This window comes from Haliotis rufescens, unplaced genomic scaffold (genome assembly GCF_023055435.1).
Source record: "Haliotis rufescens isolate VD_foot unplaced genomic scaffold, xgHalRufe1.0.p SCAF_9, whole genome shotgun sequence".
Lineage (NCBI taxonomy): Eukaryota > Metazoa > Mollusca > Gastropoda > Lepetellida > Haliotidae > Haliotis > Haliotis rufescens.
In genome coordinates, this window is record NW_025964383.1 from 23389573 (window position 1) to 23416542 (window position 26970).

The 26970-nt window shown below is 42.1% G+C and overlaps 1 long non-coding RNA gene across 1 annotated transcript in view; it reads left to right on the plus strand.

Moving 5' to 3' along the window:
- The first annotated feature begins 906 nt into the window (after nt 1-906).
- The window catches only part of LOC125377547, a 32566-nt gene continuing 6502 nt past the window's right edge, over nt 907-26970 (plus strand). Inside the window, exons 1-2 of the long non-coding RNA XR_007219699.1 lie at nt 907-971; nt 6820-6938. This is a non-coding gene — a long non-coding RNA (uncharacterized LOC125377547). The remainder of the gene's footprint in view (nt 972-6819; nt 6939-26970) is intronic.

A 26970-nucleotide genomic window follows, 5' to 3' on the forward strand; every position in this document is an offset into this window, starting at 1 on the left:
GCCAAATCTGTCATGAGGAGACAGAGGCCGACAATGGTTAAGCGTTCATTTCGACGTCGCCAGATACGACCACGTTTATCAAGGAAGTGTAAAGTATATCAGGACTCATCTGAACACATGACACGTGACTAGTAGCGATTACCCGGACTTCGACGCTGTATACACCATTGACGTCTATTGACGATATGAGGATTTTTAGGGGGTGGCACAACACGTGGTCATCGAACATGGAGGTGCGTTGCATGCCAATAGCCTGTAGACGCTCCGCGCAGCATCGCTAGTTCATTCATAAACAATGAATGAAATCAAGTACTCTATCAAAAGCAGCATGACAAACAATGACAGAAAAAATGGTCAACCGAGATTAATCGACCTTCCTTGAAATGGTCAAAATCAGGAATGACAACACTACGCACGTGTCTGGCACTAGTGACCCAACTTTTATTAAGAGGTTATATGAACTTTATTTTGCATAAATCATATATTTCGCTTTCTAAACATGTCACGAGGGACGACTGCGGTAACATCCCATCATATTCCTTGTCGTCATAGAGACCGACCTATGCCATATAAATTGAAGTGGCAATGGCAATAAAGCAATCATATTTAACAGCTTTCATTCAAAGTCAAATACTGTAAAACACGAAGACTGCATGCCACATTCTCTATATAAGACAGCAGGGTGTTTATATGATATATTGCCACTTTGAATCCCGATATCGCCGTGGGAGAAGGATAAAACGTAATCAGCCTAACCACCTGACCCACTAACGTGCATCTTACGACAAGAATACACTACTGGAGAACTATTGTACCCCGAATCCTCACAGGGGAGCTAACTGGTGCATTAAGTATCCTTTGACGTGAGTCAGCTGTGTTTAGACCTGCATGTGTTATCTGTGATATGTTTATCTAAGTCGAACACACGTTTCAATTTACTGGTTGACGCCGACACGACCAGATGCTGCAAGGTAGGTGTTAAACTGGTTTCCTCAAACAAATTCAAACGTCACGTGTTCAGGCTACCGATATTCATTCCACCCCCACTCATCAATAAAGCAATTACAAATATTTTGACGTATTTAATAAAACAATGCTATACTTCACGCAGCTGTGATTATGTATGTGGTAAATTCAGAGAGGATTTTAATGCTTTTTCTATCTACGAAAACGCCAACTATCTGCTGTACTTACACTTGAGGACATGCTTTGATGATAAAGGGTAATTCAAATCAGGATGCGATTTTCTTTATGATTATGTAAAGATTCTTCAACAACAACAACAATAATATTAATATTAATTTAGTGAGTGAGTGAGTTAAAATTTAACGTCGCATCGGCATTATTTCAGCCACATTGAGACGAGACCAAGTTAATATATTTACAATTTCGTCATTAATGCAAAGTTTTATTTAAAAACAAGTTGTAAAACATATCTGAGCATACTAAACTAGTGTCCAAAAGAAACGATACCACCTGTTTGCAACGACATAAAAGAAAAACAAAACAATGCAGAAGTTTAGGATTGGTGTTATGCTTTTGAGAAATCCTTTCACAACATCTGTACAAAAATTTCATTTCAATAAAATCTGTACAACCAATATGACAAGCCTTTAAAGATGGGAAGGGTCGAAAAATGAACATTTCGTTAGAGCAGTGATCACAGAAACAACGGGAAATGTCACACCACACGTCTCAAAGTCAAGTCAGTAGCGGGTATGTCCACCGTGAGCATCAATACATGCCAAAACACGCCTACGGACTGATGACGTCAAACGTCTGATGACGTTGGGAGTGATGCGTTGCCATTCCTCGAGGAGACATCGTTCAAGTCCTGGACGTTGACTGGAGGTACTCGTGGTCTTCCACTCCTGGGCCTGTCTGACGTCTGACCTGTCTGAAGTAACCGCTGCATCAACCTGGTGATAGTGATGCGTGCGCAGCCCAACCTTCTGGCGACGTGGACGTGTGACGCTCCATGTTGGACCATTCCAACGGCTCTCTCTCTCTCGATGGCTGTCAAACGTGGCAGATCTTGTGTTCTTTTTGTTGCTGTGATATCAACGTGTCTGATCAGCCGTTTTATACAGTTTTTCTGCACGTGCAGAACATGCTAGAGAGGGAAATGTCACTTTCACGAAATTTACGTTTTTTCCCGGAAGTGATCACGTGTTCCCGGTATTTTTTATCGACTATGCTGTGTTTGGGATGTGCAATACGAATTGGCATGTTTTCATACTTGACAATTCACTTAGTAAAAAACAATTTTGAAAATAAGTTGGTATCGTTTCTTTTGGACACTAGTTTATATTTGGAAACAATTCATGAAACTTATTTTAGCATTACAATATTATATATACAGTTTTAAAACACGGGCTATAGGCCACCAGTAACCAAAGCTAGGCCACCTCGCTGGGGATCATGGGGACTCATAGTACCTCTGCTTCCTACTTGATACCCCAGCAGGATTTACGGCATCACTTTAGCCACTGGTGGTTGTGCACAATGCTAGCCAATATTAAAAAATACTCAGCAATGAGTTGGCCTAAAAACACTGGTTAATGATAGTTACATTGATTATGATTACGTGTCACACAGGGCGGCAATACTTTTACGATACTTTTACCTCCTGGACAGAGCCTTAAGTAATGTCAGTAGGTAATAGCATCACACCAAATTTTAAAAACAAGCATTTAATTATTCACATTATTTCAAGTAATTTATGATGAGATGCCCGCCGACACGGGAAAAGAGATCTATTAGATTACACTTTGATAATGTGAATCCTTTGCGATTGACAAGTCCACACAGTCTAGCAATATATGCTTGACAGTGAACCTTTCATCACAAGGCTTACACTTAGGAGGTTCGTCCTCATCTGTCTTAAGCAGATATTCGTGTATGAACCGACTGTGGCCAATACGACATCGTCATAAAACGACCTCGTCATGTCTTGACTGACAACCCAAGTAGGTATGACCGATTGTTGGTTTAATTCGTGAAGTTTATTGCTTCCTACCTGGGTGTCCTGCCTCTTTTGCATGAGATCCCGTGTATAACTTTTAATTGTTGGTTGTCTACGAGGATAGTCTTATGATGCAGCGGATTTCCAAGCTGCAAGACCGCAGATAAAGGGGTGGTATACTCCAGCAAATTTGACACGAAAAGCTATAACCATCTACCAAATTAAGGGTCAGGCTGGTTCGGCCCATGACAATTAATTGGAGACGTACAGAATTCGGAGGTCAGCATCACCAGATTGGCCCATGAGACACCGCCTTCTGGGCATAGGGCTCTAAGCAAGTTTTATACATTGAGACATATATATAGTCGCCTTTTACGACCAGCAATGGGGTGCTGAGGACACATTCTTGTTTATCTTCCCCGGGTCCCCACGGGGAAATAACTTAGAAGTCCCCGATCGCGAGCGACTGACTACTAAATCGCCCCGAAATATTCCTCTTCAAATAGAAATGGGTTCCACGGTCACCGCCTGCCCCTGCGAATACATCTCAAGTTGAGTTGAACAGCACTTCATTGAAGACTTGAGTAAAACAAGTTTGTTTGTTTGTTGTATGTCGCCGCACACAGCAATAGTTCAGCTGTATGAACGCGGTCTGTAAATAATCGCGTCTGGACCAGACAATCGAATGATTGACATCATGAGCATCGATCCACGCAATTGGGATACGATGACATGCATCAACAAAGTCAGCGAGCCTGACCACCCGATCCCGTTAGTCGCCTCTTACGACAAGCATAGTCGCCTTTAACGGCAAGCATGGGTTACTGAAGCCCTAAAACAAGTAGTCGATCGGGGAGGTCAATTCATTCCAGTGACTTCAAAATCCATTCGTGAGGTACAGAATCATAAGCTTTTCTGTAGTCTATCCAACACATTAAGAGGTAACGGTGGTTAGTTTTAGCTTCTTCAAGGATCATTTTCTTAACCAGCAGTTGGTCTTTGCAACCCCAACATCTCTTTCTGGCTCCTTTTTTCTATGTAAATCATGTCATTGGAAACGCAGTATGATGATGAGAAGAGATCTGTAGGACACGCTGTATCCACAAGAGAATTAATAGAAAATAGGGATACACATTAAAGGTCACTTGGAAGTGCAACTGAACAGAAAGCCGAAACAGATGTTGGTTGGTTGGTTGGCTGGTTTGTTGTTTTACGCCGCAATATTCCAGCTATATGACGGCGGTCTGTAAATAATCGAGTCTGGACAATACACTCCAGTGATTGATATCATGAGCGTCGATCCACGCAATTGGGATCGATGACATGCTTCAACCAAGTCAGCGAGCCAGACCACCCGATCACGTTAGTCGCCTCGTACGACAAGCATACTCGCCTTTAACGGCAAGCATGGGTTGCTGAAGACCTAAAGCAAGTAGTCGATCGGGGAGGTCAATTCATTCCAGTGACTTCAAAATCCATTCGTGAGGTACAGAATCATAAGCTTTTCTGTAGTCTATCCAACACATTAAGAGGTAACGGTGGTTAGTTTTAGCTTCTTCAAGGATCATTTTCTTAACCAGCAGTTGGTCTCTGCAACGCCAACATCTCTTTCTGGCTCCTTTTTTCCCATGTAAATCATGTCATTGGAAACGCAGTATGATGATGACACGAGATCTGTAGGACACGCTGTATCCACAAGAGAATTAATAGAAAATAGGGATACACATTAAAGGTCACTTGGAAGTGCAACTGAACAGAAAGCCGAAACAGATGTTGGTTTGTTGGTTGGCTGGTTTGTTGTTTTACGCCGCAATATTCCAGCTATATGACGGCGGTCTGTAAATAATCGAGTCTGGACAATACACTCCAGTGATTGATATCATGAGCGTCGATCCACGCAATTGGGATCGATGACATGCTTCAACCAAGTCAGCGAGCCAGACCACCCGATCCCGTTAGTCGCCCCTTACGACAAGCGTACTCACTTTTAACGGCAAGCATGGACATTGAAGTAATGGTGAGTGAGTGAGACGCAACAGTTAATGTCATGCAAAGAACAGTCCGCATTGAGAGTGACTGAAATAATGTCATTATTATCTATCAAGTTGATTCTGTGGAAATGAGTTGATTCTGTGGAAATGATTTGATTAATTTCTTTTATTGGATTCCGATCTCAATCGGTAAATCACAAATTTAATTATAAAATGACATTAACAAAATATTCAAGGGATCATTGACGAGGGGTCGGAGGAGGTGGAAAACTCAAAATCTTCGAGGCCAACAACAGGCATTTCATTTGGTGAACCTATGAGTGGGCTATCAGTGAAAACTGCATCAGGTTTTGGTTTGGTTTGGTTTGTTGTTTTACGCCGCACTCAGCAATATTCCAGCTAAATGACGGCGGTCTGTAAATAATCAAGTCTGGACTAGACACTCCAGTGATATACATCATGAACATCGATCCATGCAATAGGGATCGATGACATGCAACAACCAAGTCAGCGAGCCTGATCACCCGATCCCGTTAGTCGCCTTTTACGACAAGCATAGTCGCCTTTTACGACAAGCATAGTCGCCTTTGAGGGCAAGCATGGGTTGCTGAAGACCTGTTCTACCCCGGATCTTCACGGGTCACTGCATCAGGTACTTTCGAGAGAACAATGCGAACGTCCATTTGCAATTTCGGGTCATCTAACTGTTGGAGGTAGGGGTTCATGGAAAGGCGCCTGGCGAGTGTTGGCAGTTAGCTCTCCACACTCAAGGCGCATATACATCTTCAGTAGCCGGATGTGGGCGCGAAAACATACATACATTGGCATGGCTTTGTCCCAATGTTGCTTGTGTAATTTGCCATTTAATTTGGCAAGTCCCATCTCCAATTTGGCTGGTTTGTATACCGTAGGGAGGCTGACTGGGCTACTTAGTTGAAAGATGGCTATATTCTTGGCGTTCTGTTACCCAGTAGTAGACCAGCTTGTGGAGGGTTAGCCTTAATTGCGAGATTTACTTTTACTTCAGGGGAATCTTTCCTCCCTATCTAGCCCCATCACGAAGAGGCGTACATCATCAGGCCCTGTACACAAACATTAACTTCTGAATCACGACCTTAAAGTCGATAACATGTCTTCATGAATGGGTATTAAAAGGTGTTTATTTTAAATTTCAAAATATATTTTTATTATCTTCTTTGATAGGCATTTAAAAGTTGGAGTACTAAGTAAGTGCAGTATGTTGAGCTGATGCAGGAGTGTCGGATGATGCTGTCAGCGGGTGGATCTTCTTAATGCTGGTTCTGAAGATATCAGTGGCCTCGTCCCGGGGTACATTAGTGAACAGGTCGACAACGTCGTAGCGGATTAAGGGTCCTGGTTGGGGGATGGTTTGTTTTGGTTTTTTTACGTCGCACTCAGCAATACTCCAGCTATATGACGGCGGTCTGTAAATAATCGAGTCTGGACTAGACACTCCAGTGATTGATATCATGAGCGTCGATCCACGCAATTGGGATCGATGACATGCATCAACCAAGTCAGCGAGCCTGACCACCCGATCCCTTTAGTCGCCTTTTACGACAAGCATAGTCGCCTTTTGGTTGGGGGATGTCCGCCACCTGGTATCATCAGTATTTGACAGTGATTCATTGAAACAAGCTCATGATATAGTCTGAATCACACAGTTGACTCTGATTTTGGCAGATATTCCTTATTAATATGGAATGGTTTTGTCACTTTTATTACTGAGACAAAAATCATTTGTTAAACTATTTTACAGTTGCAGTGTTTCTTTTATGTACAACAGTGTGACACATTATTTCAAAGTAAACTTATTTAAGATTTCTCCGTTTCTCATTCTAGGTAATGTAAACAACAAGGTTTCCCGATGAAATGTTACTATGTGGATACTGTGGTGAAGATCTCCCACCGGGGACTAAAAGTGTAGAGGGAGAAAAGAAGTACCATGAGGAATGTATCAAGTGAGTTTGTCGGTTTTATTACAAGTCTCTGTTCTGTTTTACATCTGTTTCTGACCCGTGACGATCCGGGATAGAATAGGTCTTCAGCAACCCATGCTTGCCGTAAAAGGCGACTACGCTTGTCGTAAGAGGAGTCTAGCCACGTGAAGATTCCGGGATAGAATAGGTCTTCATTAACCCATGCTTGCCGTAAAAGGTGACTATGCTTGTCGTAAAAGGCGACTAACGGGATCGGGTGGTCAGGCTCGCTGACTTGGTTGATACATGTCATCGATCCCAATTGCGTGGATCGATGCTCATGATATCAATCACTGGATTGTCTGGTCCAGACTCGATTATTTACAGACCGCCGTCATATAGCTGGAATATTGCTGAGTGCGGCGTTAAACAACAAACCAACTAACCAACCAACCAAGTAAGAGGCGACTAACGGGATCGGGTGGTCAGGCTCGCTGACTTGGTTGATGCATGACCCGTGAAGATTCCGGGGTAGAATAGGTCTTCAGCAACCCATGCCTGCCCTTAAAGGCGACTAACGGGATCGGGTGGTCAGGCTCGCTGACTTGGATTGATGCATGTCATCGATCCAAATGGCGTGGATCGATGATCATGATATTAATCAATGGATTGTCTGGTCCAGACTCGATTATTTACAGACCGCCGTCATATAGCTGGAATATTGCTGAGTGCGGCGTTAAACAACAAACCAACCAACCAACCAACCAAGTAAGAGGCGACTAACGGGATCGGGTGGTCAGGCTCGCTGACTTGGTTGATGCATGACCCGTGAAGATTCCGGGGTAGAATAGGTCTTCAGCAACCCATGCCTGCCCTTAAAGGCGACTAACGGGATCGGGTGGTCAGGCTCGCTGACTTGGATTGATGCATGTCATCGATCCAAATGGCGTGGATCGATGATCATGATATTAATCAATGGATTGTCTGGTCCAGACTCGATTATTTACAGACCGCCGTCATATAGCTGGAATATTGCTGAGTGCGGCGTTAAACAACAAACCAACCAACCAACCAACTTAGTTAAAAACCATACTACCGGGACCAATAAAATAAAAAGTGAAAAACTATTTCAATGATCATGACACTTCTCTGCTAAAAGACCGCCTCCATGGTCTAGTGGTAGAGCGTCCGCCCGGAGAGCGGATGGTCCTGGGTTCGATCGCGGCCGCGTCATACCAAAAGACGTTTAAAGATGGTACTTGTTGTTACCCTGTCTGGAGCTCGGAATTAAGGGGGAAAAAAACAACTGCTCGGCCCGGAGTCAGTATACTGTGTCTGAGTTGGGTATTCATGTTCAACTGCGGCATGGTATCTCAGTGAGTTAGCACTATAAATCGGCATCAGTCCGGGTTGTACAAGCAGCCACACACACACGTTCATGGACGTTGCTACGAGGGGTGTTAAAGATTTCCCCTGACCCACTTCCGATAGGAACAACCAAGGGTTACACACTTCTCCCATCGTTTTATGCAACTATGGAGACCTCGCTTGTAAAAACCCTCATTTTGCGTCTCAAACCAGGACTTGACTTCAGAAATCAGTGTTTCATCATCTGTGAAACGTTTTCCCTTCAAAAATGACTTCATGGTTGGAAAGTCTGTCCAAAAATTTTGCCTGGGTTTTTTTTTGGCACATGTCCAAAAGATCCTTTGAGCAATTGACTCGTTCCTGCTTTTGGAAAGGTGTGAGCAACGTGGGAATCCATCGTGCAGACACCTTATGCATGTTCAAATTGTCATGGATTATTTTTTTTCACAAACCCTACACAGATCTTGACATCTTGTGCTAACTGGCGAACAGTTATACGTCGGTCTGCCAAAATGGCGGTCTCCACTTGATGGATAGTGTCCTCATCAATGGCTGAATTGGGGCGACCAGGAATGGCAGCTGTTTCCACAGATGTCCGACCACACTCGCGATGCCAGTGTTTAACAACGTCATATGATGGGGCATCTTCCCCATATGTTGCTTTCATTTCATCGAAAGTTTCTTTTGGTGTGCGACCTTTCAAATATAAAAACTTAATCACTGCTCGGTATTCTACTGGCTCCATTGTCACACCCTACTCGATCACAACACCTGTAAAAGTGGTAAGATTAATAGTTCGTTTCTGCAAATGCAGACATAACCCATAGATACATGTATCATTACACATGTGAAATTTCAACCAAATATGATAACCCTAAGTGGTTTAGGGGAAATCTTTAATGAACACCCCTCGTATATAAATGCAATAATCTTGGACGTGACGTTTAACCCCATTCCACCTCACCTCTCTGCTAAAAGCATAGTCTATTGTAGGATTCAGACTACATCATAAGCATGTGTTTAATAATCACTATCACATAGTGATGATACTAACTGTTCAATGGTGGCACCTGGCACAAATTCATGAGAAGGCCAGTCAACTGTTGACTTAAAGAATACGTGACCATACGGTACAAGTCGAAATAGCGAATTCAATCGGACATCATTTTTGTCACTGATGCATCCAATTTGGAAATGTATCCAGATGTCTACCTCGAAAACTGGACAGCTTTACTAATGCCTTGAATGTTGTAACTATGATCAAGCAACTTGTAAAAATTATATGAGGGTTTTGAGAATCTTGGTAGGAAGAACATGCTCGATTGTACCCAGAGATTGTGAAATATAGACACCTAAGGTTGGAATTGTTGGAATATTGCTCCAGATAAAGTAGACTGTTGGAAAGCTGAAGTCATCCATGTTGCCATACAGTCTTATGGGTAGTTTTTTGTCACTCTAAATCGGAAAACCAGAAACAGACTCACCATCGTCATGTCCCGAATATGCCTTTCAGGTCCGTACCGTTTGCGTTCGAAAAGCCCAGACAACAGAAGTTTAAATGTTTGATATCCTTGCCGGGTCAAATGACATGTAACTGTGCCACCATTACCTGATTGGTGACTACATTGAGTAATCTTGATTGAACCCTGTCATGGTAGGTTCACATCCCAGAGGTTATAGACATATTTTGGTGACAAAACATTCCTATTTCATGAGAAAGTGTAATCACATCTCTTATCTAATGACCTTGACATTTGACCATATGAATCTCAGGATATGTCATGCGTTGTCATGAATTACATTTGACTTCGCAACATTTTTGAAATTTGTAAAAAAAATCATTTTAACCAAAATGCTGATGACTCAATAACACTTCAAACTTTGATGGTGACAACCATCTATCATTTCATTATTCACATTTTCCGCCACATATACTTTGAAAAGGGAAACAGTCTTGTTTGTAAAATCGTACATGACTGTGAAGTGAAATATCAAACATGATACATAATTTGTCGACCCGTGAAGATCCGGGGTAGAATAGGTCCTCAGCAAACCATACTTGCTATAAAAAGCGATTATGCTTGTCGTAAGAGGCGACTAACGGGATCGGGTGGTCAGGCTCACTGACTTGGTTGGTGCATGTCATTGTATCTCAATAGCGTGGATCGATGCGCACGATATCAATCACTGGATTGTCTGGTCCAGACTCGATTATTTACAGACCGCCGTCATAAAGCTGCAATAGTGCTGAATGTGGCGTTAAACAACAAACAAAACAAACAAAAAACATAATTTGTCATAACCTTTATATAACCTCATCTTTGACGTGGTTGTTGTATACTTCAATGACAGTTGTATTTCCTATAATCTGAAAAGCTAACGAAACAAATAAAACCATTACAATGATTTGAACACACTATGATGCCGTCACTAGAAAGCAACAAACATGCGAGATTTCAGCCTCAAACGGTCCACCCGTTACAGAGGAGAAGATATTTTTTGAGTCAAGAATACGTTTTGAGATATACTTTTTGTGTCGCATTTGTCTTTCAAATAAAACAAGCTTAACTTCAACATCTTCTCCTCTGGGAATTCTTAAAAAAATATATTTCTAATTGATATTTTAGCTTGAAAACGTATGTTTGGGTCGGTTTGTTTATTTTTTTGGCCAGCTAGTGTTGTGTCTATTTTGGGTATTTTAAGTTTAGGGGTGAAGATATTTGATTGTTTGCAGTTTTGTTTAAGATTTTTAATTTGATGTTCATTTAGGTAGTTTGTTATTCTTTGGGATATTGGGGTAAGTAAGGGGTGTTTACGAGCTAGAGCTTGGTTTTTGGGGCTGATGTTTTGGTTTATTAAGTTTTGGATGAGAGGGTTTGATTGGGACGCGGCCCAGAAATTTAAGCTTAGCCGTTCCCTGCGTAGACTTAGTGGCATTTCTCCTGTTAAGGCCTGAAGTGAGGTGTAGGAGGTGCCATGTTGGGTGCGTGTAATTAGTTTGAGAGTCTGATATTGTATTGAGTCAAGTTTTTTAGATAGAGAGTTGTTTAGGGTGTTGTATATGGCGCAGCCGTAGTCTAGTTTTGATCTAATTAGTGATATGTAGATAGAGAGGAGGGTATCTTTGGATGCTCCCCAGTTAGAGCCAGTTAGGCATCTTAGGGTGTTTAGGTCTTTACTGCGTTTAGTTGTTAGGTTTTGGATGTGAGCATCCCAGGTGAGATGTTCATCGAAAATAAGTCCTAAGAATTTGGTTTGTTTTTGAAATTTGATTGTTTGATTGTTTAGCTGGAGGATTGGGGAGGCGGGTTTCATGTTTTTATGTTTGAATACTATTCCTGTTGTTTTTTTCTGAGTTAAGGGAGAAGCCCCATTTGTCAGCCCATTGTTGTATTTCATTTAGAGATTTTTGGAGTAAATTTTGGACCATTTTCATGCTTTTAGTGCGGATCGAGATGGCTCCATCATCCGCGAATTTTGATGTGTTTACTTTAGGGGATAGGCCCTCGAATAGATCGTTTATCATTATATTGAAGAGGGTGGGGCTGAGGATACTGCCCTGTGGAGTGACATTTTCTAGGGGACATTGGTCCGATAGAGTTTGGTCTATACCCACGGTTATTTTACGATTGTTTAGGAAGTCCTGGATGTAGTTTATTATCTGACCTTTGAGTCCTATTTTTTAAAGTTTTTGTATTAGCCCATCGTGCCATACCATGTCGAAAGCTTTAGAGAAGTCTAAGAAGATGCCTGTGGTATATTGTTTATTTAGTTGTCCTGTCTTAATATCTTGTTCTAGTCGGGCGAGGTTATCTAGGGTTGAGCGGCCAGGAGTGAAACCGCTTTGATCTGGGTTTATGATGTTATTTTGGGTTAAGTAATGTTGTAATCTATTTTTAGCCATTGATTCCATTACTTTCGATAAGTTTGAAGTTAGGGATATTGGTCTATATGAGTTAGCTTGATTAGCTGGTTTATTAGGTTTAGGGATTGGTATGACTAGGGCCTGTTTCCAGGGAGTAGGAACCTGTCCGTTTAGGTAGATGAGATTGTATAGTTTGAGTAGTGCCTGGAGTAGTTTTAGGGGGAGTTATTTGGTAAGAAGTTAGGTGTTATCCTGGGGCTGTGCCCTTTTTCCTGTTTTGGATTACGTAGAGGAGCTCCTCCATTGTGTAGGGTTGATTTATTTCTAGATTGTTATTGTTTGGTTCTTTTGTGGGTTTGTTTTCTGTTTTAAGTTTATCTTGGAATTTTTGACTGAAGTTGGTGTTACTGCTAACGGCCGAAAAGTGGTTGGCGAGATTATTTGCTTTTTGGGCGGGGTTGGTTGAGTTGTCAATGTTAGGTTTTTTTTATGTCGTTTTAAGCCTCTGATGGCGTGGATTTTGCGCCAGACCATTCTGGCATCTGTACGGATATTTATACCTTCGCAGAATTTTTTCCAGTCTCTACTTTTGCCTATTTGGACTAGTTTTTTAACCTGGTGGTTTAGTTCGTGGGCTATGTTTAAATATTTGTAGTCGCGTTTTGCTTTATTGAAGGCTGATTTACGTTTTCGTCTAGTCTGTTCTATTCCCTCATTCCACCATGGTACCGTCGGTTTGCCTGTCTTAGATGTTTTGAAGGGGATGGAGGTTTTGGCTGCGTTTATTATATAGTCTGTTAGGTTTTTACAATAGGTTTCTGGATCATTATTTTCTATTTCGTTTAAGTTAGCTTCGTTGCAGATATCTTGGAATTGGTCCCAGTTAGCTTTATTGTAATGGAATTTTGGTTCTTTGTTTTCTGTTTGGATTGGTACGTTTGTATTTCCTATGGTTATGTTTATGGGGAAGTGGTCACTACCTAGCGGGACGTCGTGCTCTTCCCATTGAGTACTTTGGGCTAGATCTGCGGTGCATATGGTTAGGTCGATAGCCGACATTTTTTGGTTTATTTATCGTACCTCGTGGGTTGGTTGCTATTAAGGAGTACTAGGTCGTTTGTTTCTATCCATTCGGAGATTAATTTTCCATGATTATCTATTTTATCATCTATGCTCCATGTAGGATGGTGAGCGTTAAAGTCTCCTAGGAATTTAGTAGATTTATCGCTTATTTGGAGTAGTTTGTTTAGATCCTCAGGTTGGACTTTTTGTTCCGCCCAATGGTAAATATTTATGATGTTTATGTTTCGGTTATTTAATGTGATTTTAATGCCGTTGGCTTCTAGGTTTGGCGTGTCTATTTTTATTTCTTCGTTATTTATATCTTCCCTAATAAATATGATTAGTCCTCCTGCGGCTCTTCTTGTTTTCGGTTTAGCTCTGTCAGTTCTAACTGAGTTGTAGTTAGGTAGTGTGAATTTGGATTTTTTTGAGAATTTGGTTTCCTGTATACAAGCAATGTGAGGGCCTTTATTTAGTTTAAATTTAGTTTTTAGTTCATGGCCGTGGGAGATGAGTCCGTTGGCGTTCCACTGAAAAATATTTAGTCCTTCGAATATTGGGTTCGGGTGATTGGTGATTTAGTTTTTAGTTTTTATTTTATTCGGTGAGTTCTTTTAGATGGAGGTTAAAGAGGAAGAAGGGAAGATCGGTTAATTTTAGATCGAAAGCTACTTTGTGGAAGGATTTCATGCTAGCTTTTGGTGAGTTTTGACTATGCATGTATGCTAGGAGTAAGGTGAGGTTATTTAGGTTTTGGGTGTTGGCTGGTTGGGGAGTTTGGTTTGTTTTAGTTGGAGTAGTGTCTATTGTTTCCTCAGTAGTGGAGAAATCTTCGTCATCGGTTAGATAAGGTTTAGCTGATTGAGTTTCCATGGGGGAGGCATGTGATGTGGAGGATTGTGAAGGTGTTTTCGGGATGGGTGTAGCTGATTATTTCTTAGTGTTTGTGTTTTGTTGTTGTGCTTGCTTGTGGGAGAGTGTTGTTACCATATGGGCTGTAGGGTGCTTGGATGAGGGTCGTGTTGTGGTGGTCATTTTGAGGTTTTTTTTGCATGCGGGGGTTGATGTTTTGGCTATGTGAGATGTGGGAGGGTTCGTGGTTGGTTGAGTGGCTGCTTGTGTGTGTGAGGTGGGTGCGGTTTCTCGGTAGGGGGCCCAGACAGAGCTGTCGGTTATGGGTGTGGTGTTTGTTTGTGGGATGGTGTTTGGGTGTGGTGTAGCAAATTTTCGTGTTTGGATTTTAGCCGTGTCTATGTTTATGTGTTTGTTGGCCTGCTGGGTGAGTGTGTGTCTGTATGGGCATTGGTTTGAAAGTGAAGTGTGTTGGGTGGATTTGCAGTGGGTGCACCAGGGTGTGCATGTGCCTGGGCAGTGTGTTTGTGCGCATTTGTTACATTTAGTTTTACGGTATGTGCATTGGGAGGCAGTGTGGTTGTATTTGAGGCACTTTGTACATTGCTTAACTTGCTTTATATAGGGTTTGACTTCTAAGTTGGTGTGGGCTCCGCGGGATATGTGTTTGGGGGCTTCAGGGAATTTAGCGGTCTTTTTGAAGTTGATTATGACAATGGAGGTTGGGACCGTTTTTCCGTTTCTAGATGAGGTATTCTACGCGTGCTGGTGATTAGGGGTTGAGGGTTTTGGTCTTGGTTTATGTTAGCTTCTAGCGAGTATAATTGTAAGTCCTCAGTTGTTTCCCTTGGGTTAACCCTAATTACGCCTCTTGTATATTGTTGCCAATTAGGTGTTTGTTTGATTACCATGACGTGGAATATTTGAGTTATTTTATTTGCTGCGTTGTAAGATTCTCGGTTAGGGAAAATTATCTGGTATCCTTTGTTGGCTTTTCTAATATTATTGTAATTTATTTTTTCTCTTTTAAACCAAAGTCCTATTTTGGTGCCTGAGCCTGCTGAGAAGAAGTAGAGGGCGAAGGTGGTGAGGAAGGCGGCCAGGGAGGGTATGGGCGATGGAGGTGGAAGGGATGTGTCGAGTTTGCGTTTTTTGGTGTTTTGAGGTGGCGAGTTAGCTGGTTTGGTGGTGGTTGTGTGTGTCGTGTTTTCGCCATACTCGGTCGGGACGATGTTTTCGAGTGACCTCCCGGAAGTGTTGTGCGCTTCCGCAGGCGTGGGTGAGTAAGGAGCTGGAATGTCTGCGAGTGTGGCGTTGCGGGTGTTAGTCATGTTGTTTGGGTGTTGTGTTTGAGAGTTGTAGAGCGTGTGTTGTGGTGAGTGGTGGTGGAGTGGGAGTGGTGTTTTGGGGAGTTGAGTTGGTTTGTTGTTTTTACTGGGTGAGTTGTGTTTAGGAGGCGGAGGAGGTTGCGGTGGTTATTTGTTGTTGGTTTTAGTAGGAGGGTTTGTGAAATGGATTAATTATTAAAGATTTATTTTGTTGCTGGAAGGCTGGGATTAGGTGAGACAAGTGGAAAGCGGGGATTAGGAGATATTTAGTCGAAGGAGTGGAGGTATGTGAGTGGTGGGCGTGGGTGGTGAGTAGGAAAGAGCGTGCGTTGTGTTAAGGAGAAGGGGGGATTAGGTGTTTTTTTGTTTTTAGGAGTTGGGTCAAAAGGTGTGTTTGAGTGGTGGGCGTGGGTAGTGAGTAGAAATGAGTGCGAGCTGTGTTAGGGAGATGGGGGGGGGGGGGGGGGGGGGGGGGGGAATAAGGTGTTGGTTATTTATAAGAGTTGAGTGTTGTTGTTTTAAGGATTTAGGGGTTTTTCGATTAATTCGGTGAGAGAGTGATGTATGTGAATAAGGATGAAAGGATAACGTGATAATTACCGATGATGGAGTTTCCTTGGCTGGCTATCAGGCAATGCTCTGTGCTGGCTTGGGAAGTGTTGCTCGCTTGGAGTACAAACTGCAACTGATTGTCTGGCCAAGACTCGATTATTTACAGACCGCTGTCCTATAGCTGAAATATTGCTAAGTTCGGCGTTAAACAACAAACAAACGATGAGAGTGATTTTAAGAGTATGTGAATAAGGCTGAAAGGATAACGTGATAATTATCGATGATGGATTTCTCCTTGGCTGGCTATAAGGCAATGCTCTGTGCTGGCTTGGGAGGTGTTGTTCGCTTGGAGTACAAACTGCAACTGGGAATGAATGCTATGTAGTAGTATTAGTAGATTTTACGACCGCTTCAGCCACCGGCTATTTCGCAGTCGGGGCCAGACGGGTTAAACAATAACAAACAATAGTGGGAAATAAATAAGTAATCGGCTGGCCCCAAAAAATATAAATTAGGGGGGAAAAAGAAGAAAGAAATACAGTAAAGGCGGATGAAGGGAAGAAAGAAGCTTTAGCAGTAGTGTTGTGGAGCTGTAAGAAACCTAGTCTACGGGAGGTAACTTAAAATGGTATAAAATCAGTTAATATTATTATCAGGTAATAATATGTACATGTACTATAAACTTAAAAATAACGGTGGGGTGGATCGGAAAACCTATTGTAAAAAGTTTGGGCTTACTGGCTGGGGTAGGGGAGTCAGGAGGGGGGGGAGTCTTGGCCGTGTGCGTGGGAGCTGGGCTTGGGTTGGTGGCTGGGTAAACGGTAATGGTTATTGGTGTATGGATATGGGCGAATTGTTCGCGCGGACGTCGGAGAAGTCGGTCCGCGCTGAGAATTTGGATCCCGATCCTAAATTGTAAAAGTGTGGATTTTGTATATAGTAACTAGGCTGTAATTTGTTGGGATTTTTCTAAAGTTTGCTTATGAGATTTGTTGATTTAAGGAATGTGGCTATATTGGAGAATTTAGCGGGATGATTAAAGGGGATTAGAAGCAGTGTGATGTTGTTTTTGAGCTGGGGGGGAAGAGAGTTGTATAATTGTGTTTGTTGTTGTTTATATTGTGAGCAGTGATTGAATATGTGGTCTAGGTTTTCAGGTGTATTGCAGTGGATGCAGTTTTGTTTGGTATGGGTGTCTGTTTTGTTTATGGAGAGTTTCGTTTAGATTAATTTGGCCGCTTAACATTCTGTTTATGATTTTTTCTGTTAAAATAGACTTTGTAAAGTTGCGGCACTTTGTGATTGGTTTATTGAAGAAGGATTTTGTCAAATTTGACTTACAATTTTGAATATTGGTTTTGAAATTTTGAGATAATGTGTTTTTTCTAATTAGTGATTTGATTTCGACTTTACTAGTGGTGAAATTTATGTTTGGTGATGGTTGGGTAGTGGCTAATTTTGCTGCTGTGTCTGCTAGTTGGTTGCCTGTTATGCCAGTGTGTGCAGGTGAGTTATTGTTTTGTTGGTTTCTATGATTTTTGTATGTATGTCTATAATGTTGTTTATTATGTCTTGCCTTGATTTAGATTTTTTGTTATGGATTTGGGTTAATGCACCTAGAGAGTCTGAAATTATAAGGAAGTTTGTGTCGTTAGATAGTTTATGTAGTGATATGCACATTGTATAGCGAGTAGTTCAGCTGTGATGATATGTGTATAGTTTGTATAGTGGAAGTTTGTGGTGATTGGTGTGGGTTATGTGATCTGTATGCCTAGTCCTGTTATGTTGTTATTTGTTTGTGATGCATCAGTGTAGATATGGGTGTGGTAGGGCCAGTTTTGGTGTATGTAGTTGTTTGATATTTCTTTTTTGTCTAGGTTTTTAGTGTCTGGGTGTGATATGAATGTTTTATGGAGTGAGAGGTCTGTTTCGGGGGGGGGGGGGGGGGGGGGGCATTTATGTATATGTTTGATGGGTCTGTGTGTTTTATATTTTCTAGTTTGTGAGTTTCAATGAGTTTGTATAGATGTGTGAGATATGGTGATTGTTTTTTAATTTCTTTAGGGTTGCAGGTCTGAGATTGTTGTATTTGGTGATGATTTGTTTCAGGATGGGGTTATGTTGGGCCCCAGCCCAGTAGTTGGGGATGGTTTGATGGCGCCTAAGTTGGATGGATGTGCTTCCTGATATTAACAGGAGAGAATTTAGTGCGGTACCGGTTCTAGTGCCCGGGGCTATTTTAAGGGCTTTATATTGAATGGAGTTTAGTTTACTGTTAAGTCTTTCTGATATGGAGTTGAGGACTGGAGCAGCATAGTCTATTTTAGATTGAATTAGTGATTTGTATTATGTTTAGTAGTGTTTGTTTGTCAGCGCCCCAGTCAGAGCCGCTGATGGCTCTCATTAGATTTAAATCTTTTTGGCAGGATGTGACCAAGTTATGAATATGAGGAGCCCATGTTAGTTGATGGTCAAAGGTGATTCCCAGAAATTTAGCTTCCTTTTTGAATATGATGTTTTGATCATTAAGGGTGAGTTTGGGTGGACAATTTGGCATGTGTCTGTTTTTGAAGAGTAAGCCGATGGTCTTTTTAGTGTTAATTTGGAATCCCCACTGGGCTGCCCAAAGTTCTATATGTTTAAGAAGGGGTTGGATTCTTTTTTGGATTTGTTTTAGAGATGTTGACGACGTCCAGAAGGAAATATCATCAGCAAATTTTGCAGTGGTCATATTTTTAGTTTTAGATGGAAAATGTCGTCAATCATAAATTTGAAAAGAGTTGGTGAGATTATACTTCCCTGTGGGGTGCCGTTGTCTAATTGATGTGGGACAGATAGAGTGTTTTTAGTTTTTACTGTAATGTTTCTGTCTGTTAGGAAAGAGTGAATGAAATTTAGAATTCTGCCATCTATGGCTTTTTCTTTAAGTTTTTGAATTAGGCCATGATGCCAAACCATGTCAAATGCTTTACTAAAGTCGATGAAAATGGCCACAGTGTATTGTTTCTGGGCGAGTGCTGTTTTAACGTCATGTTCTAAATGTAAAACGTGGTCTAAAGTTTGTCGGTTAGACATAAAACCATTCTGGTCCTCATTAAGTAAGTTTTGGGAAGAAATTTGGAATTTTAATCTGTTGTTTATGACGGATTCCATTATTTTACAGATATGGGATGTTAGTGAAATGGGGCGATAGGAATCCGGTTCTCTAGAGGGCTTGCCTGGTTTAAGAACCGGTACCACTAGGGCTGTTTTCCAAGAGTGAGGGAGGGAGCCAGATGTCCAAATTTGATTAAATAGTTGTAGAAGAATTTTTTGAATTTTGGGGGGAAGGTGATTAAGGATAGTGTAACTGGTGTTATCTGGGCCTGTGGCTGTGGCTGTGTTTTTGTTATTGATGGCTGTTTGTAGTTCATGAATATTTGTTATTTTGTTGAATGGCATGTGTGTAAGGGGTGGTCTGTGGGAGTAGATGGGGTGGTTTTTAATAGTGTCTTGCATGCTGGGAGTATGGTTGGCGGAGCTGCTAGTAGCCGAGAAGTGAGCAGCCATGGCATTAGCCTTTTCTTTGTAAGTATTTAAATTAGGAAAGGATGGGGCTGAGAAGGTTTTGGAAGTGCCCTTGATGGCTTTAAGTTTTTTCCATAAAATTTTGGTATTTTGTTTCCCCATTTTCAAGGAGCTAGTAAAAGTTTCCCAATGTTTTCTTTTGGCTGCTCTTATAAGTTGTTTAGTTGAGTTTCTGAGATTTTTGGCCAAGGGGAGTTTGGTAATGTCCCGCTTGGCTTTATTTAGTGCTTTTTTCCTAAGTTTTCTCGAATTTTCTATTTCTGAGCTCCACCAGGGGACAGGGATATGGTGCGGTGAGATTTGGACTGTTGGGGTGCATTTAAGGGCTATATTATGTATTGTAGTTGTAAAGTTTGTGTTGAAAATGTCATTGTCGATGTTGTGTATATGGTGTGTGTTTATTTGATTGCAGAGTGTGTGGAATGTTCGCCAGTCAGCCTTTTTTAGATTGAATTTGGGTTGCTGGGAGGTATGATATGAAGGGGGGTCGGTTTGGGATTGAGTTTGGGATTAAGTGGGATTTGGATGGGTAGGGATAAAGAAATTTTGATGGGCGTGTGGTCACTGCCCCATGTGTCCGAGTGGACCTCCCAGCAGAGTTTAGAATGGAGATAGGGGGTGGTGAAGGTAAGGTCGATTGCTGTTGGGGATTGAAGATGGCTTGTGGGGAACCTAGTGGGTTGGTTGTCGTTTAAGCAAATAAGGTTGTTTGATTCTGTCCATTCTTGGATTAGTTTACCAAATTTATCTGAATAGTTTTTTGTGCCCCACAGTGGATGATGAGCATTGAAATCGCCTAGAAAGATGGTGTTTGGATCAATAAATTTGGTTAAGACATTAAGGTCTTCACCTGTGAAGGGTTTTGTCTTGCTGTGGTAAACATTTATAATACTGATTTTAGTCTGATTTATGGTTGTTTTGATGGCCAGGCATTCAAGATTTGGAGTGGGAATATCTATTGTATCATAGTCGAGATGATTTTTGGTGAAAATGCCCAGGCCACCATGTGGTGGTCCGGGGTGGTTAGTGGGTCGGGGTCTATCTTTCCGAATGAAAACATAGCCTGGAATTTTGAAGGCATTTTGGGGAGATAGTTTGGTTTCTTGTACTGCAATTAATAATGGAGTGATTTTTCGAAGGGCAATGAGGGCCTTAAGCTCATGCCCGTTGGTGGCGATTCCGTTACAATTCACTGAAGGAACACCATTGACTGGTTTTAGAATGAAGGGGAAGTTGAATATTATGGTGTTCCGGAGCTAATTTGGAATAAGTTAGGCGGGGTTTCATTTAAGGGCCCTGTTGGCTGCTTGGAAATTTTGGAAAGTTTTGTGGTAAATGTATGCAATGTGGGCTAGGAAGTGGAGTTTCTTGGGGGTGGGTTTTTTAATAAGGATGGCTGCTGAGATGAATTCAATAAGTTTTTGTGTGTTTGAGTTGAGTTTTTTGGGGGGTGACTATCAGTGAGGGGGCTGTTTTGAGTGTTAGGAGTTTGTGAGAGAGAAGTTGTTTTCTTGTTGTGTTTATCCTGTAGTTGATTTGTGGTTTCTGTGTTGGGGATGGTTTGATGGAATTGGGATGGCTGATTTGGCAGGGTGTTGGTGTTTGGGAGGGGGTAGGTTTGACTGGGACGATATGGGTGGGGTGGGGTTAGGGGGGGGGGGGCGGTTTGGATAGAGAGGAGGGCCGGGATGGGGTGGGTGGGGAGGTTTGGAGGGGGGGGGGGCCCTGGCCAATGGGATTTGGGAAGGGGGAGCTGGGGGGGGGGGGGGGGGGGTAGCAGGGCCGTTTTGGGCGCTGTTTGGAAGTTTGGCCTGGAGGGGTCGTGTGTGGGTGGTGGGGGGGGTGGTGGTGGGGGGGGAGGAGGAGGAGATGGGGGGGGAGGAGATGGGGGGGAGGATGTGGTAATGGGGGTGGGTAGTAGTGGGGGGGGGGGGCTGGAGCTTGGGTGGGGTTTTGGTTGGCAAAGAGTTGTTTGCGTTTTTTCCTCTGGGTCGGGGCGTGGGGGGGGGGGGGGGGGGGGTGTTCTGGGAGAGAGCTTGACATAGAGTCAGATGTGGAGTCAGGGTCTATGTAATCAGGAATGGAATTGTAGGTAGGGATTGTGGCGGGTTTAGGTAGATGGTCTTTGGTGATGTGCTTGTTGAGTTTGAGTATGTGTGTCTGTTTGATCGGGCAGGTGTTTTGTGTGGCTGTGTGTCCTTCTATTTTACATTGTGTGCAATATGGGGCCCATGTGCATTCTGTGGCGTCGTGTCTGTACGAGCCACATTGTTGACACATGGGTGGTTGTCTGCATGTGGATGTTGGGTGATTGAAAGAGTGGCAGATGGAGCATTGTGGGGGATTTTTTCTTACTGGGTTTACTTTATAAGTGAGAGTGCCAAAGATGATATGTGTTGGGAGATCTGTTGATTTTAAGGTAAGGAATACTGTTTGGGTGGTTGTCCTGCCCGGGATAGGTGTGCGATTGTTTATGTTTTTGAAGTTGATGATCTTGGGTTGAGAGTGGTGATGATTTGCCATGTTTATGTATTCTTGAATGTCCTCTTGTGTATCCCTGTAGTCTGTATATATTACCCCTTGTATTTGAGTGAACCATTTGGGCACCTGTCATGTATTGTTGAGTCCATCTATTATGGGATGTCTGCTGGCATGTGTGAGTGATTCTTGGTTGGGGAAGGTGAGTTTGAAGCCCCTGCCGCATTTGTTTATGTATTTGTATGTAATATTGGCTTTGTGTAGGCAGAGGGCAAACTTGTTTGTAGAGAAGGTGTCGTTGAGGGGTGTGGATGTAGTGGAAAATGCCAGTAGGATGTGTTTGGGTGTTGTAGTAGTTTGCGGGGGTGTTTGTTGTGAGCAGGTTTTTTTGTTTGTTTGTTCTTTTTCAGGGGGTGAGTGTAAGGGGCGTTTTGTTTGTTTGGATGATGGGTGTTTGTTTGCAGTTAAGGGTTGTTTGGCTTGGTTTGGTTTTGGGGGTTGTTGGATAATGATTTGTGGTTCAATGTGTTGGTGTGGAGGGGAGGGATGTTTTGTGGTGTTTGGGTTGGGGGTAGGGGGGTGGGGGGATGTTCCTGACGGGGGTAGGTGGAGGCTGAGATTTAGTTCTTCCAGGTCTATACCAAAATCGAAGGGGACTGGGTTTGTACTGTGGGTTTGGGTAAGACCTGGAAAGTGTTTCTTGCTGTTAATGGGTGTGGTGAAGAGTGAGGTGGATTGTGGGGATGAGCGAGGAGGGGAGTCCATGATGGGTTTGTTTTGAAATGGGGGGTGGGGGGTTGGGCTGTGTGTGTGTATTGACAATCTGTGTACAGTGGGAGGGTAACACAGTAATAGCACAATAGTATAAAGAAAAAGGGAGTAAGAAAGCATGCAGTAGGGGAGGAGGGGATAAAGGTAGATATACTTAGCAGTAATAAAAAGATTGGAGATTGGTAGATGAGGGCCAGTCGGTTTACCAGACGGAGAGGCGAGTGGGTCTCCTAGTCCGGGGGGCCGGCTTGGCCGTGGAGCGATAGTGGCATTCGCTGATGTAGTTAGAGACTCTTAGTTCGATATCCCTGTTTTGGTTAAGTTCGAGATCCCAGTTTGGGTAGGAAGTGAATTTGAGGAGGGCTAATGCACAGCAAAATGGCATCCGACCTACGGAAGTAAACAGACCGATTTGTGTGTTTTTCGTGAATGCTTACTTACTTACTTACTTACTTACTTTGGAGATTTAACGTGCGCTTTCCGACTGATGCGTATTTCGCACACGGGCCCGGCCAGGCCATTTAATGTGTTTCCGAAAGGGGCGAAAGTGGTCTGTGCAACCCAAGAGGGGGGTTTTAGGGGTTGCTTATATAGAATTTGGGAATTTTGAGATTTGGAATAGATGCCGATGGGATTGGGGAGGAGAACTAAGGGAGCTGGGTATGGTGGATGTTTGTTTGTTTATGTAATTTTGATTTGGTAGGTCATTGTGTTTTTAGATGCGTTTTATTAGTTCCGTTTTTATTAAGAATACGCCTGAGGCCTTGAAGTTTTCTAGTTTATTTTGTGGGTTTAGTATTGCTTCTAGAGTTAGAGCCTTGTTTAGATTGAGGGTGGTTTGTAATGCGGTTCGATGTGTTAGGTAGTGTGTGCAGTGGATGAGTGCGTGTTCTGGGGTTTCTGGTTGTTTGCAGTATGGGCAGTTACCTGTAGTGTGTTTTTTTATTTTTTTAGATGGTTATTTAGGTTGGTGTGCCCTGTTTGGAGTTTAGTGATTACTCTGTCGATTTTTTTGGATGGATGGAGAATTTTTGGTTTGGTTAGTGGTTTGCTGAGCACTTTTTTGATTTGGCTATTTGAGTTTAGATATAGGTTATGCCATTTTTGTGATTTTTTGCTTGTTAACACTTTTAATTTCTGATTTTGAGATGGGTAAGTTTAAGCTTATTTCTGGGATTCTGAGGGAAAGTTTAGCTGCTTTATCGGCGTTTTCATTACCGTATATTCCTACGTGGGCGGGTATCCACAAGAAGGTTATTTGTTTGCCTGCCTTAGTTAGGTCGTTGGAGCTTTTAAGTATTTGATTTATTAATTTAGGTCGGTTTTTGGTATTTATGTTTTGGGGGGCTTGCAGTACATTAAGGGAGTCGGTAAGTATTAGGATTTTTTTGTGTTTTTTGGATTCTTGATTATGGAGGGCTGAGGCCATGCCCATTAGTTCTGCCGTGAATATTGATTGGTTGTTTGGGAGTCGGAAGGATTGTGTGGTTTTAGTTGGTTGTGTGGTATGGACTACGAAACCTGTGTGTTTGGAGGTCGGATCTGAGGATCCGTCCGTGTAAATGTGACACCAATTTGGCCAATTTTCTTGTATGTATGCTAGTGTGGTAGTTTTAGCTACGTTTGGGTCGGTTTGTTTATTTATTTGGCTAGCTAGTGTTGTGTCTATTGTGGGTATTTTAAGTTTAGGGGGGAAGATATTTGATTGTTTGCAGTTTTGTTTAAGATTTTTAATTTGGTGTTCATTTAGGTAGTTTGTTATTCTTTAGGATATTGGGGTAAGTAAGGGGTGTTTACGAGCTAGAGCTTGGTTTTTGGAGCTGATGTTTTGGTTTATTAAGTTTTGGATGAGAGGGTTTGATTGGGACGCGGCCCAGAAATTTAAGCTTAGCTGTTCCCTGCGTAGACTTAGTGGCATTTCTCCTGTTAAGGCCTGAAGTGAGGTGTAGGAGGTGTCACGTTGGGTGCGTGTAATTAGTTTGAGAGCCTGATATTGTATTGAGTCAAGTTTTTTAGATAGAGAGTTGTTTAGGGTGTTGTATATGGCGCAGCCGTAGTCTAGTTTTGATCTAATTAGTGATATGTAGAGAGAGAGGATGGTATCTTTGGATGCTCCCCAGTTAGAGCCAGTTAGGCATCTTAGGGTGTTAAGGTCTTTACTGCATTTAGTTGTTAGGTTTTGGATGTGAGCATCCCAGGTGAGATGTTCATCGAAAATAAGTCCTAAGAATTTGGTTTGTCTTTGAAATTTGATTGTTTGATTGTTTAGCTGGAGGATTGAGGAGGCGGGTTTCATGTTTTTATGTTTGAATACTATTCCTGTTGTTTTTTCTGAGTTAAGGGAGAAGCCCCATTTGTCAGCCCATTGTTGTATTTTATTAAGAGATTTTTGGAGTAAATTTTGGACCATTCTCATGCTTTTAGTGCGGATTCAGATGGCTTCATCATCCGCGAATTTTGATGTGTTTACTTTAGGGGATAGGCCCTCGAATAGATCGTTTATCATTATATTGAAGAGGGTGGGGCTGAGGATACTGCCCTGTGGAGTACCATTTTCTAGGGGACATTGGTCCGATAGAGTTTGGTCTATACCCACGGTTATTTTACGATTGTTTAGGAAGTCCTGGATGTAGTTTATTATCTGACCTTTGAGTCCTATTTTTTAAAGTTTTTGTATTAGCCCATCGTGCCATACCATGTCGAAAGCTTTAGAGAAGTCTAAGAAGATGCCTGTGGTATATTGTTTATTTAGTTGTCCTGTCTTAATATCTTGTTCTAGTCGGGCGAGGTTATCTAGGGTTGAGCGGCCAGGAGTGAAACCGCTTTGATCTGGGTTTATGATGTTATTTTGGGTTAAGTAATGTTGTAATTTATTTTTAGCCATTGATTCCATTACTTTCGATAAGTTTGAAGTTAGGGATATTGGTCTATATGAGTTAGCTTGATTTGCTGGTTTGCTGGTGGACTGCAAGCCCTCCAAAACAAAAATACCAAAAACCGACCTAAATTAATAAATCAAATACTTAAAAGCTCCAACGACCTAACTAAGGCAGGCAAACAAATAACCTTCTTGTGGATACCCGCCCACGTAGGAATATACGGTAATGAAAACGCCGATAAAGCAGCTAAACTATCCCTCAAAATCCCAGAAATAAGCTTAAACTTACCCATCTCAAAATCAGAAATTAAAAGTGTAAACAAGCTAAAAATCACAAAAATGGCATAACCTATATCTAAACTCAAATAGCCAAATCAAAAAAGTGCTCAGCAAACCACTTACCAAACCAAAAATTCTCCATCCATCCAAAAAAATCGACAGAGTAATCACTAAACTCCAAACAGGACACACCAACCTAAATAACCATCTAAAAAATTTTAAAAAACACACTACAGGTAACTGCCCACACTGCAAACAACCAGAAACCCCAGAACACGCACTCATCCACTGCACACACTACCTTACACATCGAACCGCATTACAAACCACCCTCAATCTAAACAAGGCTCTAACTCTAGAAGCAATACTAAACCCACAAAATAAACTAGAAAACTTCAAGGCCTTAGGCGTATTCTTAATAAAAACGGAACTAATAAAACGCATCTAAAAACACAATAACCTACCAAATCAAAATCACATCAACAAACAAACATCCACCATACCCAGCTCCCTTAGTTCTCCTCCACAATTCCATCGGCATCTATTCCAAATCTCAAAATTCCCAAATTCTATATAAGCAACCCCTAAAACCCCCCTCTTGGGTTGCACAGACCACTTTCGCCCCTTTCGGAAACACATTAAATGGCCTGGCCGGGCCCGTGTGCGAAATACGCATCAGTCGGAAAGCGCACGTTAAATCTCCAAAGTAAGTAAGTAAGTAAGCTGGTTTATTAGGTTTAGGGATTGGTATGACTAGGGCCTGTTTCCAGGGAGTAGGAACCTGTCCGTTTAGGTAGATGAGATTGTATAGTTTGAGTAGTGCCTGGAGTAGTTTTAGGGGGAGTTTTTTAATTATTTGGTAAGAAGTTAGGTCTAATCCTGGGGCTGTGCCCTTTTTCCTCTTTTGGATTACGTAGAGGAGCTCCTCCATTGTGTAGGGTTGATTTATTTCTAGATTGTTATTGTTTGGTTCTTTTGTGGGTTTGTTTTCTGTTTTAAGTTTATCTTGGAATTTTTGACTGAAGTTGGTGTCACTGCTAACTGAAAAGTGGTTGGCGAGATTATATGCTTTTT